Here is a 17,963-nt window from a genome sequence, read left to right on the forward strand (position 1 = left end):
TTAACATAGCTGTTTTGCTTGGCGGAAAGTATCGGGCAAGAAAAACTTTCTTCAACTCGTTCCATGTGGTGACAGAGTTTGAAGGGAGAGACTGAAGCCATCTTCTAGCGCTATCTCTTAATGAGAAAGGAAAAAGACGAAGTCGAATTGCCTCCGAAGTGACACCATTAGCTTTAACAGTATCAGCGTATTGGACAAATACGGATAAATGAAGGTTTGGATCCTCGGTAGGATTTCCAGAGAATTGGTTCTGTTGCACAGCCTGCAACAGCGAAGGTTTAAGTTCGAAGTTGTTTGCTTCGATTTCGGGCGGAGCAATACTTGAATGCGGCTCATCTTGCGATGGAGCGGCGTAATCTCTAAGAGCACGAGCTGGTTCTGCCATCTCGGTTATCGAAGGAAAAAGGTTTTTGAAATCAGGAAGTTCTACAGGGGGGAGATTGTTTGCAGCACGATATTCCCGAATTCGTCGTAGGACTCGGAGATATAGTTCGATATCGTTGATTCGTAAATAGAGCGGTTCACCTTGTGAGCGAGTGTGTGGCATACAAATCAACGAAAGAAAGAATAGAAGAAAAAGAAACCTTAGTCTCTACAGCGTAACGGAAGAGTTACGATATCGATTAAATAAAAGTCCCCGGCAACGGCGCCAAAAACTTGATCGCGACTTTATGAGTCGAATTTAGGGTACAAACTGCAAGTGCACAGTTCTATCGCGTAGTTTTAAAAGATATCGATCCCACAGGGACTTATGAATCGATATACCGTTATCTAAGGTTACTTCGTAAAGCTAAGGTGAATAATGTTTGATTGTTTGGGGGAAAGCTAAAAACTAAACTAAGATCTAGATTAAATATTAATAAAGCGGATATCGGTATGTAGTTCGTCGTAATTAGGGAATCAATCCTTTGTCGGTCTCTTGGTTTTAAAATAAATCTTTTCAGTTGACTTTATTGATTAAAAGTTTTATCTCAAACTCTCGCTCTGTTGAATAAACCATGATTTTATGTTAATGTAGCTGTCACTTATAATTAAGTCAAAAAACCATTTTTTGAAAGCAATACAGTCCATAGAAACTCTTTTCAAGAAAACACTGACCGTTTAAACACCCTTATCTCAAACTCTCGCTCTGTTGACTTAGGTTATATAATTAAATTCGAATGCTTAACTCTCGTCCTCACATTCAATCTTTAAAAATACTTTTTGGAAAAGATCGGAATTTAATTAACTCTAAAACTTGCTCTCGCCCTGATCTAGAATTAATGTCTAATTTACACTGTCCAGTTAAAACCTCAAACTCTCGCTCTATTGATTTTAACTTCTTTATGTCTTTTACTTTCGTAAAAACCTTTGTTATTAAACCTGTAAATTGAGACCGTAAAAAGAGTGATTTTAATTTTAAACTTAATTTAACCGACTTAGTCTTGAGTCCTTATTCCGCTTACTTTACATACCGATATCTAAGCGAATTAGCCAGACATGCTAAACGAACTAAAATACTTATCATGCATAAACAGACTCATCCCAGGCAGATAATATAAATAAATAATAAAACAAAGCATTAAATAATAATTAAAGAACCTGAATGAGTTAAACAATAGTCTTGAACACTCCACCACAAGCCGATAGGATTTGTTCTTGGATTCTTCAATTAAACAACAAATTAAAACGAAGGAAATAAAGCTAGATTCTAACGTAAGGTTAGATCCGGTAAAAAGGTGCACAATAGTTTCCGGTGTAGAAACTATTGTGCGAAAAGAATTAACTAAATGCTAAAAAGGAAAAAGGAAAATAGAAATTGCAAGGGAGATAGTGTAGAACTCGTAAAAATAATAAAGAAACAATACTACTTAAGTTGCTGGAAAAGAAAATGTGCAAAAGCGAAAACGGCAAAGGAAAAAAATGTGGAAAAGCTTCGGAACCCCTTTTTGGTTTTGCAAGTGGCTATTTATATATGCTTGAGTAACCGCTTCCGCTGCCAAAAAGGTCTTCAACGTGCATAAAAGCATGGCGTGGATATAGGGCTCAACACTCCCTCAACGCTCAACGTCTCTGAGGCGTTCCTTGCGCCAAAAATGTAGGGGAATGGTGTGACGTTCGTCACACCATGTGTGACGTCCGTCACAGGAGGGTGCAAGGCGTGACGCTCGTCACGCCCTCTGTGACGTCCGTCACATGCACGGCACCTGCGTTTTGTGCTTTGGGCTGGGCTTTGACATTTGGTTCATTTTCTCTCCTTTTTGCACCTCCTTTTCTTCCATTTTTACTTGTGCTTCAAAATAAGCCACCTGAGACAAATAGGGAGAAAATACCGCGTAATATCTAATAAAATGAAGTGAACTGAAATAAATAATAATAAAATTTAATTGAATTAAGTCCCAAAATATGATATAATTTCGTGTTATCACAGACCAAACACCAGTTCCTAAGGCAACGTGCCATTTGGTAATAAGAACCCATTTAATAATAATATATGGTATTGATTGTATTATAAATTCAAAAAAGAGGGACAACTATCAACATGAATCACACGTCATCCTTATGACTCCTACTAACTCACCATTAAAATTGATTACTAATATTAAAACATATCAAGTAATACCATTTAAAAAAACAAAAAATAATGAAGAATGACATATTATATTGAAAATCGAATCGTGACCCTTTAAGAAAAATTGAACACTTACCTTTCATACTCTCATTTTCCCCATCATTTTATTTTCTCTCTTTTTTAAGACATCATCTTTGTCCTTATCATTTTCTTAAAAGTAAAATCGTGGATGAAGATTGAAGCTTCAACCATTTCCATAATCTCTCATCTGAACGACACATTCTTCTCCTCAATTTCTCACAAAAACTAAAACCCAAACCTTAAATGAAAACAATCAGCAAAAATAGATCAAAAGTAGTGAGTCATAAAATCCCAATCTTAAACCTAGTCGGACCCAAATTAAAGCATACAAAATCCTAACAACAAATCAAACATCAAACATGTAATAATATCTTCACATCATACGAAAATTAATCATACCCGCAACAAAAATCGGAACCCCCTTTGCAATACTTACGCAAGATTACATGGTACAATATGCAAATCAAATGAGCAATAAATAAATGAAAACAAGACAACAAGTTCTACTGACTTAGAGTCTATGGTGAGTCCTCCATTTCTCCTTCCTCTGTTTCGCAAATCTCTCATATGTCTCGATTTTCTATTGTTATTTGTAGTGTGTGTTACTAGGTTTGTGTGAGTGATGGCTTAGCTCGAGTTTATTGAGCTTCAAGGTGAAACTCAACAACCTCAGAAGAGAAATAGAGCTTTAGTGAGGTTTTAAAAATGTTTTTGCAGAGTAACGGTATTAGTGTATCCTCCTCTTCCAATGATTAAGTAAGCTCTACTTATAGAATGAGGTGTGAGGCCCTTAAATCATGTATGAATTGTGAGTTGGAAAATGAGAGGAATCATTTCCGTTAGAGGGGAATTCTTCTTAGGTTTAGTGGGGACTGATTATGGATCTCTTAGGGGTAGAATAGGGAAATTTTTGATGAGATTTGTCTGTAGTGAGGTATGTAAGTTTTCTATAAATTCAGGCGGTCCCATGAAATTTGTTTTTTTACTGATATTTCATTGCGTTACTGCTGTTGTAACATGTTAGATATAGTCGAACCTTAAATTTTAATGCAAACATAAATTGAATCCTTCTTGTCACCTTAAACATTTTATTTTCATTATACTCAAACATGGCAATTACTCATTCCTTGCTGAAGATGTCCAGAGAAAGACTTATTGATTATTGTTGCAGGGAGGAAAAAGACCAAAGGATTATTTTTAATTTTCCCGTGTTTCAGAATTTCGATCAGATCAATAAGGCTGAAGTAAACTTTATTTTTTCATTGTCGTCTCAAATACTTCCTTGAAAACAAATCCAATTGATGTTGTTCAAAATAATGGTTTTACTATTGCATTTGTGTGATATTCTGATTGCATTACCTTTATGCATCTTAGTCGTTGATATCATCATTGCATGATGGACTTTGGTTTCTTCCATGTTTGCCTAGGAATACTCTAATTAATATAACTTCATTGCATCTTGTAATTGTTCTGTTTTTTCATTGCAGTTGTATTTTAGTGATTGCCAAGGGCAAGATCTCCATGGTGAAATGAGGTTGGTGTCATGTCTTGAAAAACACACACACAAAACAAAGTCGCTATCAATGTTATTTATCCCAAGAGAGGAAAAGGAAACACTGAGTAAACCTATAAAAGGATGAATCTAATGGTTGTCGCAGCCTGAAAAATACAGTGCGCGAAAAAACAACCGGCGAAAGAAAATGACAGAAGAGTCGCCACCGTGCGTTATTCATCCCAAAGGAGGGAAAGGAAACGCTCGAAGTAAACCTGAAAAAGGAAAGGACAAGACGGGGTCTCGCAACCAAATCTCGGGTTCGGGAGTCGATTATGCGAAGGGAAGGTATTAGCACCCCTACGCATCCGTAGTACTCTACGGGATCCACTTTTGTAGTTCTTGTCTAAAGGGTGTGAGTTTATCTTGTGCTGTTTACCAAAAAAAAAGGTTAAATGAAAATGACTCGCGCGGATGTCGCATCCACTGCATACGTATCTCATCTGAATATGAGAATCAGAGTCTTCGTAGCTCGGCTGACCTATGGGTTGGGGGGATGTGTGCTCGCTAAGACATCGCGTCTTATGCCTACGTATCTCATCTGGAATGAGAATCAGAGCAAGCCGTAGTTCGGCTAACTACGAGGTTATAGAGTGGGTTTTGGACGAACGACGTTACTACGCAATCTACCGGATGCTCGACCTTTGGAGACTTACTCACCTGTAGTAGAAGGAGTAAACGTGTGTTTAGGAGAAGAAAAATCAATGAAGGGTTAGGGTTTGGTGAACTCAAGGGCAAAAAGGCAGTCCTTGACGAAGGAACCGCGCTACCTGCAGGGATACGAACACATACAAAACAAACATGTATAAAGTAAATGTGCCAACAAGGGGCTCATAAGTAAATAAACAAAAGAAAACAAATGCCTCCTATCGAGGTCTTCCAGATAAGAAAGCGATAAAATGCGGAAAAGAGGTAAAAGTACCACACGGATAAAGATCCGAAGTAACAACAATTAAAGGAGTAAGAAACCCAGGGATCTCCCAAGCTAATGCCATCAAAGAAAGGTGAGTCAGTACAGGTAATCGGAATGAACCTTCAGGGGGTATCCCACAAATAAAGTGGGAAAACCATGCAAACCCTCTCTGCAAGAGTCTGTGAGCCCTCACAAAAACTCAACAAAAGGGTTAGTGAAACACGATAAGCATTTTTTTCATGGATAACAGTATGGTTTCAGAAACCTCAAACCCTGTGGCATACATTTCAGAAATCATGTGATTAAACATTCAAGGCATAGGTTTCACCCATTCATGCATAATTAAACCCGTGGGCAAAAACATAATGAAATTCATCCATCATACCTCATACATTCAGATGATCCAAATTAAGAGCATAAAATCATGGGAATGAGGCAAACCTGACGGGAGAGACCGGTTGAAATCAAATGGCACGGCTGGGTTTGCAAGGCAATGTTAGGGTTTGCTTGAGATGAAAGTGTGTGAGTCAGATTGAATTTTTCAGAGCTGCCTGGGGGTTGCTCTGAGTTCTCTGTCAGGTTTCTCTCCAGGTTTTGTCAAGGGTTTTGTTTTAAGGAAACCTCAGAGTATTTTGCTTCTCTTCCTTTTTCTGTCTGATCTCCCTCTTTTATAACCTGATTTTCATGGCTTTGTGGGCTCAAATGAGAGAGGTCTAAGTCCAAGTTTTTTCTATTATATTTTATTTATTTTTTTTTTATTATTTTTATTTATTTATTTATTTGTTTTCGTTTTATTTTTCGTTTTTTTTTTGTTTTTTTTTAAAATAAATTTTCTTGGATCTAATTCTGATTGACATGATGAAATGCAATATGAAATGCTAAATGAATGCATGAATGAGGAGGGCAAATTTTGGGGTGTTACAATGGTCTCGCAACCAAGAGATGGGTTAGGGAGTCGATTACGCGAGGGGAAGGTATTAGCACCCCTCACGTCTGTAGTACTCTACAGGATCCACTTTTGTTGTTCTAATCAAAAGGGTGTGTTTATTCTAAATCTTACAAACTAAAATGTAATGCGTGCAGAAAGATTGAATTATTTACAAATAAAAAGAAAGTTTTTTATTATTGCGCTCGCTTAGGCTTTGCAACCCAATGCCTACGTATCCTGAAAGAATCAGAGCACCGTAGTTCTTCTCAAAAAATTTGGTTTGTTGGTATTTTTTTATGGGTAACCACCCTTATTGAAAATTTTCATAAGAAAAGTCAAGCAACAAAAGAAGTTTGATTGGTTAAGTGTTTTGTTGAGAGAATACATCAAGTGGTCCACCCAAAGCGGGAGGTATTTGAGTACTTCTCTCTTATTGTTGAAAGAGTTCAAGTAGTATTAGAATGTTTTTGGATTTTGATTAAGAGAAAAAATTGTTTTAGAATTAATGCAAAAGAGAATGGAAAATCTAAGGGAATTCTAAAGAGAACTTAATGTTGGCATGCAATAGTGGTCCTAAAGTTAGGATAAAAGGGAAATGTCTACTTAAGTTAGCATGAAAAGATTGACATATGATTAAGGATTAGGGAACTACCCAATGTTTTTATGCTTGGTTAACAAACCTAAGGTCCACTTTAGTTCAATATTAACCAAGAATGAACCAAAGAAATAATATGGGGAACATGTTATTCACACAAGGAAAAGAGATAGAAGAAGATGACAAACCATATCAAGTCATGTAAGAATAAATAAACATTACCATATCAAGTCATGAAAGAAATATGAAACAAAAAAAGATGAACAATCCCATATCAAGTCATGGAAAAATAGAAGAACAATCCTATATCAAGTCATGGAAGAAAAGGAAAGAAATACCATATCAAGTCATGGAAGAAAGATGAAACTATAAAAGATTAACAATCCCATATCAAGTCATGGAAGAAAAGTAAATAATCCATATCAAGTCATGGAAGAAAAGGTAAAGTAATCCATATCAAGTCATGAAAGAACAAATGAAAGAATCAAAAGACAAAGTAATCCATATCAAGTTATGGAAGAAAAATAAAGTAATAGTAATCCATATTAAGTCATGGAAAAAGATAATAGCAATTCATATCAAGTCATGGAAAAGATAAATTAATCCATATCAATTTATGGAAGGAAAGAAAGTACTAGTAGTCCATATAAAGTCATGGAGAAAGATAATAGCAATAACAATCCATATCAAGTGACAGAAGAAAAATTGAAACAATCCATATCAAGTCATGGAAGAGAAGATAAAAGAACACCAATCAAGCAAGATATAAAAGGTGAATTCTCAAGTATAAATATGCTTTAAGACATCAAAAACTATCACCAAAAGATCACATGTTAACAAATAGCAACTACTCAATCAAACTAGTCATGAAAGAGGGAAACAAAGCTCAAACAAGTTATGAATACAACTAAAGCAAGCAACAAGTTATCAAACCAAAATGGGCAGAAAAATCACATCAAAATAAACACAAGGACATTTTGTCTATCTCCTAAAGGTCATGCATACATGCTCACCTTCTTTCTTCTAACATCAAACTAAAAACCTTTCTAAATAACTAGAGGAAACCGAAAATGTCTTCAACTCATAGAACCAAGGATGAACATCTCATGGTGTTCATCCTCACCAACTCAAAAAAACCGAACGACGACTCCCCTCTCTCTTCGTTAACACTGGTTCTTAGTTTCAACAAAGAGGAAAATATCACACCCAAACAAAAAGCACAAGCAAAATCGAACAAAAAAAAACAGATCTAATATCGAATTTCACGGGTCGCAGCAAGATTATCTTCAGATCTACAATAGTCTAGTTCTAATACAAACGGTCATGCATAAATAAACAATCATCAAATCAAACATGCAAGAGGCTAACACATGGAGTTTCGACACCTTGAAAAGTTTGGAGAAAGAGGCAAAAGATCCCGCCAGAGCTTCGTGACTCCGGCGAGACGCCGTAAACTATTCTTTACCTCGAGTAAGTGCTTTTTCGACTCTGAGCGTGAGCTTTTCTTTCGTTTATTTTGCCTATCTTTCGATGTCTTCTTCTTCTTACTTTTGTGCTTGATGTGATTCTGTCAGGGTCTTAGCTCGGATTACTCAAAGTTCTGATGATAAACTCTGAGTACCCCTTTGGTGTTTTGAGCTTTTAGGTACAGGTTGAGGTGGGATTTCGGCACGGTAACGATATATCCTTCTCAATGATTGGAACCTACTTATTTATAGAGGAGATATGTGATTTTGGAATTGTGTACAAAATTTGTGAGTTGGCCAAATGCAACGGATCATTCTGTTAGAATAAAATCATCTCCAGATTTTGGTGTGGTCCCCTAAACAATGAAGGTGGTAAGACGCATCGTTTTGTGGTAACATCTATTGAACCTTTACAGCAGTAAAACATATACTCGTTGTGGTAAGGATTTCCATTTTTACTGTCATGAAAATTGAGCTTTAAATGGCATGTAATTTGTATTTTCCTCGACTCAAAAGACTAGCTTTGTGGTTTTCTGGTTTTTTACTAATGTGGGGTTTTGAAATGTAAATGTTTTGATTTGGTTTGTGCCAATAGTGTTGTTTTACGAAATCCATTAGGAACTGTTGATTGTTCTCTAATTTCAATTTGCAGGTTTGAAACACTTTGGTGTATCCTGAGAATCAAACGTAGATGACATCCAAACGAGGTATCCTTTTAGGGCGACTTGGGGATGAGGTTTACTCTCTTTCATTTTGTTTAGATTGTGCCGTAATTTAGGTCTTAGAATTGTTATCACCAACTGTGTGAGGTTCTTTCATTAATGGCCTTTGAAGCAATTACGTTTGGATCTAAACCTCATTGTTCAATTAATGTGAGTTCAAATTAATAACTGAAACCATATGAGTTCGTGCACGAAATCCCTAGAAAAAAGTGACTTGCTCTTCATGTGTTTGTACTCTACTCATACTATGTTAATTGCTTTGCTTATGGTTTTTTAACAGGTATGGACTATTTGCAGCTTGCTCTAATTGGTGTTTCGTTGATGGTTCAACATGGCTTATGCATTACGTTTTCAAAGTGATTAGCAAGGTTGTATTTACCCTGGCAATAGAGTTAGCTCATGTGTGTTACACATGTTTGGATTGGGTCTGCAGCAGATTATGGCTTGACAAATGCCACTTTTGTTGCAGATTCTACACTCATAATTGATGGTGATAATATTTAGAGTAATAGAAATCACTAATGTATTAATTTGTATTTATCTTGGTGCACGTGTACTCTTGTTCATGCTGACGGTATGACGCTGCTGGTTCTTGGATTTGCAGGTTATGGCATGATGCTAGAGGGTACCCTGCAGTTTCTTGGTGTAACTTTGTAATGGTCTGGAGAGGCAAATGCAGGGAAAGGCCTGGGAAAGTGTCATGGCAAAGTGATATGTAGTTTAATCTTGAAGTTTATTCCTTTCGTTTGGCTTGGCTGTAACGTAATTTAGAACCTAGGATTGCATATAATCGACCGTATGATGCTTCTTTGAATGATTTTTGAAGCAAGTACGTTTGTAAATCCAGAACTTGTAATCTAGTTAATGTAATTTCAAGCTAATCATCCCAAACCATACGATGTTGTGTGTAGATGTTTGATTGGCTGCATTTTATGGTAAAACACTAGCTGGATTCTAATGTCTTGACTGATGTCATGACATGCTGTGGAGATGTTTGTTTGACTGCATTGTGTGTTAGATCATTTAACTGTACTCTGATGTCTTGACTGATGTCATGACATACTTGAGTAGTATGCTGCAGGTTTAGCTAATACAGGACTTACTGAATGTCAAACTAGATGTTATGACATTCATCCCTGTCAGCAGATATTGAGAAATAAAATAGTTGGTGTTTTTCTATAACTTTGTATTTATTTTCAGTCTGTTTATCAAGGGAATAACAAACCTGGCACAAGGCCTACTGTCTGAATGTCAAACTGGATGTTATGACATTCATCATTGACAGCATATACTGAATAATAGGCAGGTTGGTTTTCTGCTACACTTCAGTATGTATCTCAGTCTGTTCTTCAGGAGAACAACAGACCATGGCATAAGGCCTTATGTGTATATGTCAAATTGGATATTGTGACATTTACTAATGTAAGCTGATACTGAAGTATGGACGGATTGGTCCTATACAGTACAGCATTCTGTACAGTCTATTTTCAGGAAAAACAGACTTAGCATATGGTCTATGATGTGGAAGTCAAACTGGATGTTGTGACATTCATTCCTGACAGCATATGCTAAATTGTAGGTTGTTTAGTTTTTCTATTTCAGCATTTTTCTCAGGCTATTCTTCAGGAATTCAACAGCTGAGCTAAAATCTAGGAAACTAACAACTAAGCTACAATTAATGAACCTAACAAATAGCCTATTTGTTAGTACCCTAAGATGTGGAAATTAGGTTAACTTGCGTGACCTTAATTTCAGGAAATACAAGTACAAGGCCCAAGTGCTGCAATATAAAAGGATGGTTATCCTTCATTCAGAACTCGGGGATTTTAGGCGTGAAGATTTTAGTTGTCCATCAAACTTCACTGCTGTATTTTTGTGTGTCTTGTATTAGGTGTATCTTGTGAGCCAAGCAATTATCACCTAGATGATTGCATTGGACTAAGGTGCTTATTGAGTTGTAAGTGTTGTGTCACTCGAAGCTTTTAAGCGTGAGTGTTGTGTATCTTGATTAAAGCTGCTAAGCACAATCAAGAGTTGTTTGAAGTGTGACTTCACAATTGTCTTTAATCTTAATTAAAGGTTGTAATCACTGAGGTGATTGAGGGGGAGTGAGTATGAACTCTGATCTTAGAGTAAGATTGAAATTGCATTGGGTAGGTATTAAGTGATAGGGTTAAACAGTTGGTTTAAGGTCTGAATTAATACTACTAATAGTGGATTTCCTCCCTGGCTTGGTAGCCCCCAGACGTAGGTCATGTTGGACCGAACTGGGTAAACAATTCCTTGTGATTATTTACTGCACTTATTTTTTAAGTTCTGCATAATTCTTGTCTGCGCAGAATTGGATGTTATAACATCCCGTGTGACATCGAAAGTCTGTTAACTAGAATTTCAATTGGCATCAGAGCAGGCACCCTGCCTGTTAATTTCTGGGTGAGATCTAGGGAAGTTACTTTCTAGTACAATGGACAAGGATGTAGGATACTCAAATAGACCACCCATGCTGGATGGGTCTAACTATGATAACTGGAAGCCTCGTATGATAGCCTTCTTGAGGTCTCTAGATAGCAAAGTCTGGAGAGCTGTCAACAAGGGATGGGAACATCCAACGAAGACAGGTGAAGATGGAGTCAGTGTGCAAGTTCCTGAAAAAGAGTGGGACAGGGAGCAAGAGGCATTAGCCCTTGGAAATTCTAAGGCCTTGAATGCATTGTTCAATGGAATAAGTAAGAACATCTTCAGACTGGTGCATCACTGTGAGCTGGCTAAGGAAGTCTGGGATACCCTCAAGATAACTCATGAAGGTACCTCCAAGGTGAGGATGTCTAAACTTCAGATGCTGACCACCAAGTTTGAAAATCTGAGGATGAAAGAAGATGAGACTATTCATGACTTCCACATGAATATTCTTGAAATCGCCAACACTTCTGGTGGCTTAGGTGAGAAAATGGCTGAAGAGAAACTTGTAAGGAAGATTCTCAGATCATTGCCAAAGAGATTTGCCATGATGGTCACAACCACAGAAGAGGCTCAAGATATCAGCAATATGAAGGTTGATGAGCTTATTGGTTCACTCCAAACCTTTGAAATGGGCTTATGTGAGGATGCTGAAAAGAAGAACAAAAGCATAGTTTTTGTGTCAAATACTGAAGAGAATTCAGAAGTAGGAAACATTAGAGGAAATGAAAGCATTTCAGAAGCCATAACCATGCTTGGAAGACAGTTCAACAAGTTCATAAAGAAGGTTGATCAACAGGGTAGACCTAATGTCAAGAACTCTTCATATGACATCAGTAGAAAGTCAAAATATGAAGAAAAGGTCACTCAAGGCAAGGGAATCCAGTGCCATGGATGTGAAGGTTATGGTCATATTAAAGCTGAATGCCCTACCTTTCTCAAGATGCAAAAGAAAGGGCTATCTGTCACATGGTCCGAAGGAGATTCTGAGAGTGAATCTGAAGGAGAATCTGCTAAACATGTCACTGCTCTGACCAGTGTTTGTGCCTCTGATGATGACTCAAGTGGAGATGAACTTACCCTTGATGAACTTGCTGCTTCATATAAAAAACTATGTATTAAAAGTGCAAAAGTTTGCATCCAAGGAGAAAAGCAGAAGAAACTCATCAAAGAGCTGGAAGCTGAGAAACAGAAGCAGCTGACAGTCATAGATGGTCTGAATGGTGAGATATCTGTGCTAACATCTAAGCTAGAACAAATGAGTAAATCCATCAGAATGCTGAATAAAGGAACTGACACCTTGGAAGAGATTCTAAAAGTGGGGCAGAAGTCAGGAACCATGTCTGGTTTAGGCTATGCTAAGAAATCCTCAACTGAACTCAGGAGATCAAAGTCTGAAGTTCAGAAACTCAAGCAGAAGTCACAACCGATGTCTCAACATCAGGGAACCAGGATGAGTCACCATCAGAAGAAGAGATTTCAAAGATGGAGATGTCACTACTGTGGTAGATTTGGTCACATAAAACCTTTTTGCTACAGGCTGCATGGTTATCCTAACCAGACTGCTCAAGTCAGACCTAAGCTGAAGGCATCTAAGCATAATGCCCCCATTAAGAAACAAAAATGGGTTGCTAATCAGACACCTCAAGTCAGACCTAAGCAGCAGGCATCTAAGCATAATATCCCCATTGAGAAACAACAATGGGTTGTTAAACTAGCTCACACATCTCCAAGGGCATCTACCAGACAAGACTGGTATTTTGATAGTGGTTGCTCAAGACATATGACTGGGATGAGCAACTTATTGGTGGATCTACAACCCCATGCCACCAGGTATGTGACATTTGGTGATGGAGCTAAAGGAGAAATCAAGGGTGTTGGTAAGCTGGATTGTCCTGAAGTTCCAAAACTGAGCAATGTGCTGTTATTAAAAGGACTAACTGCTAATCTCATCAGCATAAGCCAACTATGTGACCAAGGATTCAATGTGCAATTCACTAGGGGAGGATGTGTGGTGTTGAATGGTTGCAATCAGGAAGTGATGAGAGGAGCCAAATCCAAAGATAACTGTTATCTATGGGAATCTAAAAACTCACTCTACTCCTCCAAGTGCCCCTTAGCCAAGGGAGAGCAGGAAGTGAAGTTGGGACATGGAAGACTTGGACAACTTCATTTAAAAGGAATGAAGAAGATCATATCCAAGGAAGCAATTAAGGAATCCCAAATCTGCTTACGGGTAAAAGAACAGACTATGGAAAATGTCTGATTGAAAGCTATGAGTCATTGTCACCTATTGGTCATCATACAAATGGTGCAGTAGCAAGGGATAAACAAATGTGTGTATCATTGTCCACTGCAGAAGCTAAGTACCTAGCTTCTGGCAGCAGGTGTTCACCTCTGGTATGGATGAACCAGATGCAGACTGAGTACAATGTCACCTATAATGTCATGACATTGGATGCTACTCAGTCTGACGAAGTTAGGGGCAAAGAGGGAATGTGCGCTTCTGAGAAATTATAGCAACTAATGATGTTAGTTATTTATTGTTTAGTAAGTCAACTTATTAAACAATTAATAGTGCACTCTGAGTGGTCAACAAATAATAGACATTGCTCGTGCAACAAGCGTTTCCTATTCCATCGCTTCAACTTTCAGTCTTGCAAACTTTCTCCCAAAGAAATTGTTCAACTCTCCTCCGAGATATTCATCATGTCGCACCAATCCGACTCAACCTCCTACACGACCATGTCTGATTCCTCCAGCTCTGAGTCTTGCAAACCTAACTGGGAGGATCCTGTGGCTGACGCTGCAACTTCATCTCATGCAAGAAGACCTAAAGAAACGTTCTCCGGATTCTCATCAGCAATCGCACGTGATGAACAACCCAGGGAAGGCTCAAGGTATGTGCATAATGCCATTGCAACTATTGTCACTAACATACTATCTGGCAATCAGAATGTTCCTGGGGTTTCCGTTCCCTTGAACACTATCATACCTGATAATGTTGCATGTCAAGAAAACGCAGTCGTCTTAAGAAAGAATGTTTCTGACAATGCTGAGCAACCTGAGGGGTCAAAATTTGACAAACCCTTAGACAATGTGAGAGATGAGAAGGTCCGTGTCACTCAAGATGTCAGTGACAACCCTAAAGCTGACACAGTGAATCTGGAAGAATTCTCTGATAATGAACTGTTGACCTCAGTTGCCCCTAGCATAGCCAAAAGGGTCAGGACTAGGAAAGGAAAGAAGACTGTGGTGCAGAGGTCCCCAACAAGGAAGGGTGATGTGGCAACTTCTCCCACTCCAAAGGTGACAGAGAGTTCCCTCAAAAGGAAAGGGCATGGGCCTTCAAAATCTTGGAGCAAAGAGGTGCCCAAGAAAATGAAGACCAAGACTGTTGTTTTGGAGTCTGATTCTGATGTCCCTTGTGATGTCACAACATCTCTGTCAAAGAAGAAGCCAACCACTAGTAAACTGGCTGCTAGTGTCCCTGAGGTTCCCATTGACAATGTGTCATTTCATTTTGCCTCCAGTGTGAACAGGTGGAAGTATGTCTACCACAAGAGGCTGGCCTTGGAGAGGGAACTGGCTCAGAATGCCCTGGAGTGTAAGGAGATTGTAGACCTTATTAAATAGGTAGGGCTAATGAGAACTGTGACTCAACTCCCAAAGTGCTATGAGACTTTAGTGAAGGAGTTCATTGTCAATGTGTCTGAGGAATGTGCAGATGGGAAGTCCAGAGAATTCAGAAAAGTTTATGTGCGAGGCAAGTGTGTGAACTTCTCTCCCTCAGTAATCAATCTGTATTTGGGAAGAGCTGATGTAGTGCAACCAGAGCTTGAAGTGACTGACAACAGAATCTGTCAAGTCATCACTGCAAATCAGGTCAGGAAGTGGCCTCTTAAAGGTAAGTTGGTGGCCAGCAAACTCAGTGTGAAGTATGCTATGCTACACAAAGTTGGAGCTGCCAACTAGGTGCCCACAAATCACAAGTCCACTGTATCTGTGATGCTTGGAAAGTTCATCTATGATGTTGGAACCAAAGCAAAGTTTGACTATGGAACCTACATTTTTGATTAGACCATGAAACATGCTGAGAGCTTCAGTGTGAAGGGGCCTATAGCCTTTCCTTCCCTCATATGTGGCATTGTGCTGAATCAATTCCCAAACATCTTGACAGACAATGACTTTTTGAAAAGAAGAGAGAGTCCGTTGGCCTTCAATTACAAACTGTTTCTGGGTAAGCATGTCCCTGACATTGCCATGACACCTGGAGAAACATCAAGTGTTGGCAACCAACCAGATAAAGCTGTTGTCATTGTCGTACTCAGAGAGACTTGCAAAGAGCTGGATGCTAGGAAGCTCACTTTGGAAAAGTTGATTATCCAATTGGAGATGTCTGATGATGGTGTGCTTGGTGAAGCTGCTGAGGGTACAAAAGGAGCTGCAAGGCAAAGTGCAGAAGGTGAAGAGGAGGCCAGTTCTGAGGATGACACTGATGATGAGGCTGACTGTAAGTCAGATGAATAAACCATTTTCTGTAATTCTGTCATTTGTGTGTAATTCTGTTTATTTTTGGTGTGTAATTTAAAGTGTTGCTTTGGCAACATTTTTGACAAAAAGGGGGAGTGGTTTAGTCAGAGTTCAGATGTTCTACTCCAAGTAATGACATCTAATCCAACATTGTTACTAATACAGCAAGACAATTATACAAATTAAAAGCCAGTACTGATATGCACACATTCACAGATGTCACGACATCTGCTACTATATCACCATGGAATGGAAGAACACCCAGTTCTGTCCATCTGGTACAACGACACAACAGAGATCAAACATTGGCTGCATTTTATGGTAAAACACTAGCTGGATTCTAATGTCTTGACTGATATCATGACATGCTGTGGAGATGTTTGTTTGACTGCATTGTGTGTTAGATCATCTAACTGTACTCTGATGTCTTGACTGATGTCATGACATACTTGAGTAGTATGCTGCAGGTTTAGCTAATACAGGACTTACTGAATGTCAAACTAGATGTTATGACATTCATCCCTGTCAGCAGATACTGAGAAATAGAACAGTTGGTGTTTTTCTATAACTCAGTATTTATTTTCAGTCTGTTTATCAAGGGAATAACAGACCTGGCACAAGGCCTACTGTCTGAATGTCAAACTGGATGTTATGACATTCATCATTGACAGCATATACTGAATAATAGGCAGGTTGGTTTTCTGCTACACTTCAGTATGTATCTCAGTCTGTTCTTCAAGAGAACAACAGACCATGGCATAAGGCCTTATGTGTATATGTCAAATTGGATATTGTGACATTTACTAATGTAAGTTGATACTGAAGTATGGACGGATTGGTCCTATACAGTACAGCATTATGTACAGTCTATTTTCAGGAAAAACAGACTTAGCATATGGTCTATGATGTGGAAGTCAAACTGGTAGTTGTGACATTCATTCCTGACAGCATATGCTAAATTGTAGGTTGTTTAGTTTTTCTGTTTCAGCATTTTTCTCAGGCTATTCTTCAGGAATTCAACAGCTGAGCTAAAATCTAGGAAACTAACAACTAAGCTACAATTAATGAACCTAACAAATAGCCTATTTGTTAGTACCCTAAGATGTGGAAATTAGGTTAACTTGCGTGACCTTAATTTCAGGAAATACAAGTACAAGGCCCAAGTGCTGCAATATAAAAGGATGGTTATCCTTCATTCAGAACTCGGGGATTTTAGGCGTGAAGATTTTAGTTGTCCATCAAACTTCACTGCTGTATTTTTGTGTGTCTTGTATTAGGTGTATCTTGTTAGCCAAGCTATTATCATTTAGATGATTGCATTGGTTTAGGGTGTTCATTGAGTTGTAAGTGTTGTGTCACTCGAAGCTTTTAAGCGTGAGTGCTGTGTATCTTGATTAAAGCTGCTAAGCACAATCAAGAGTTGTTTGAAGTGTGACTTCACAATTGTCTTTAATCTTAATTAAAGGTTGTAATCACTGAGGTGATTGAGGGGGAGTGAGTAGGAACTCTGATCTTAGAGTAAGATTGAAATTGCATTGGGTAGGTATTAAGTGATAGGGTTAAACAGTTGGTTTAAGGTCTGAATTAATACTACTAATAGTGGATTTCCTCCCTGGCTTGGTAGCCCCCAGACGTAGGTCATGTTGGACCGAACTGGGTAAACAATTCCTTGTGTTTATTTACTGCACTTACTTTCTAAGTTCTGCATAATTCTTGTCTGCGCAGAATTGGATGTCATAACATCCCGTGTGACATCGAAAGGCTGTTAACTAGAATTTCAATTATTGAAATTCTGGTGTAGTCAGAGTTCAGATGTTCTACTCCAAGTAATGACATCTAATCCAACATTGTTACTAATACAACAAGACAGTTATACAAATTAAAACACAGTACTGATATGCACACATTCATAGATGTCACGACATCTGCTACTATATCACCATAGAATGGAAGAACACCCAGTTCTGTCCATCTGGTACAAAGACACAGCAGAGATCAAACATAGCACTTACTTCTATTGAGCCTGCACAGTTATCAGCATGATGTCTCAATATTGATTTGAACATCACCTGTTACAGCATTGCATGTTGACCTTATTTTATAACAGACAGAATTATAACGTGCAGAAGGTAAAAACACAAGTAATTGTTAACCCAGTTCGGTGC

At 38.2% G+C, this 17,963-nt stretch overlaps 2 long non-coding RNA genes across 3 annotated transcripts; both read left to right on the forward strand.

Moving 5' to 3' along the window:
- The first annotated feature begins 2,581 nt into the window (after window positions 1–2,581).
- LOC127087667 (uncharacterized) lies at window positions 2,582–4,093 on the forward strand. The gene is made up of 2 exons (XR_007789993.1): window positions 2,582–3,155; window positions 3,804–4,093. It is a non-coding gene; the product is annotated as an uncharacterized LOC127087667 (long non-coding RNA).
- Window positions 4,094–6,075: 1,982 nt separating this feature from the next.
- Window positions 6,076–9,699, forward strand: LOC127085282 (uncharacterized). 2 transcript variants are annotated; one of them, XR_007789066.1, is made up of 4 exons: window positions 6,076–8,090; window positions 8,195–8,822; window positions 9,106–9,298; window positions 9,413–9,699. It is a non-coding gene; the product is annotated as an uncharacterized LOC127085282 (long non-coding RNA). The 2 variants fall into 2 exon arrangements; XR_007789065.1 differs by having other exon boundaries at window positions 6,076–8,822.
- The last annotated feature ends 8,264 nt before the right edge of the window (window positions 9,700–17,963 follow it).

This window comes from Lathyrus oleraceus, chromosome 5, assembly GCF_024323335.1.
Source record: "Lathyrus oleraceus cultivar Zhongwan6 chromosome 5, CAAS_Psat_ZW6_1.0, whole genome shotgun sequence".
NCBI classification, from domain to species: Eukaryota; Viridiplantae; Streptophyta; class Magnoliopsida; order Fabales; family Fabaceae; genus Lathyrus; species Lathyrus oleraceus.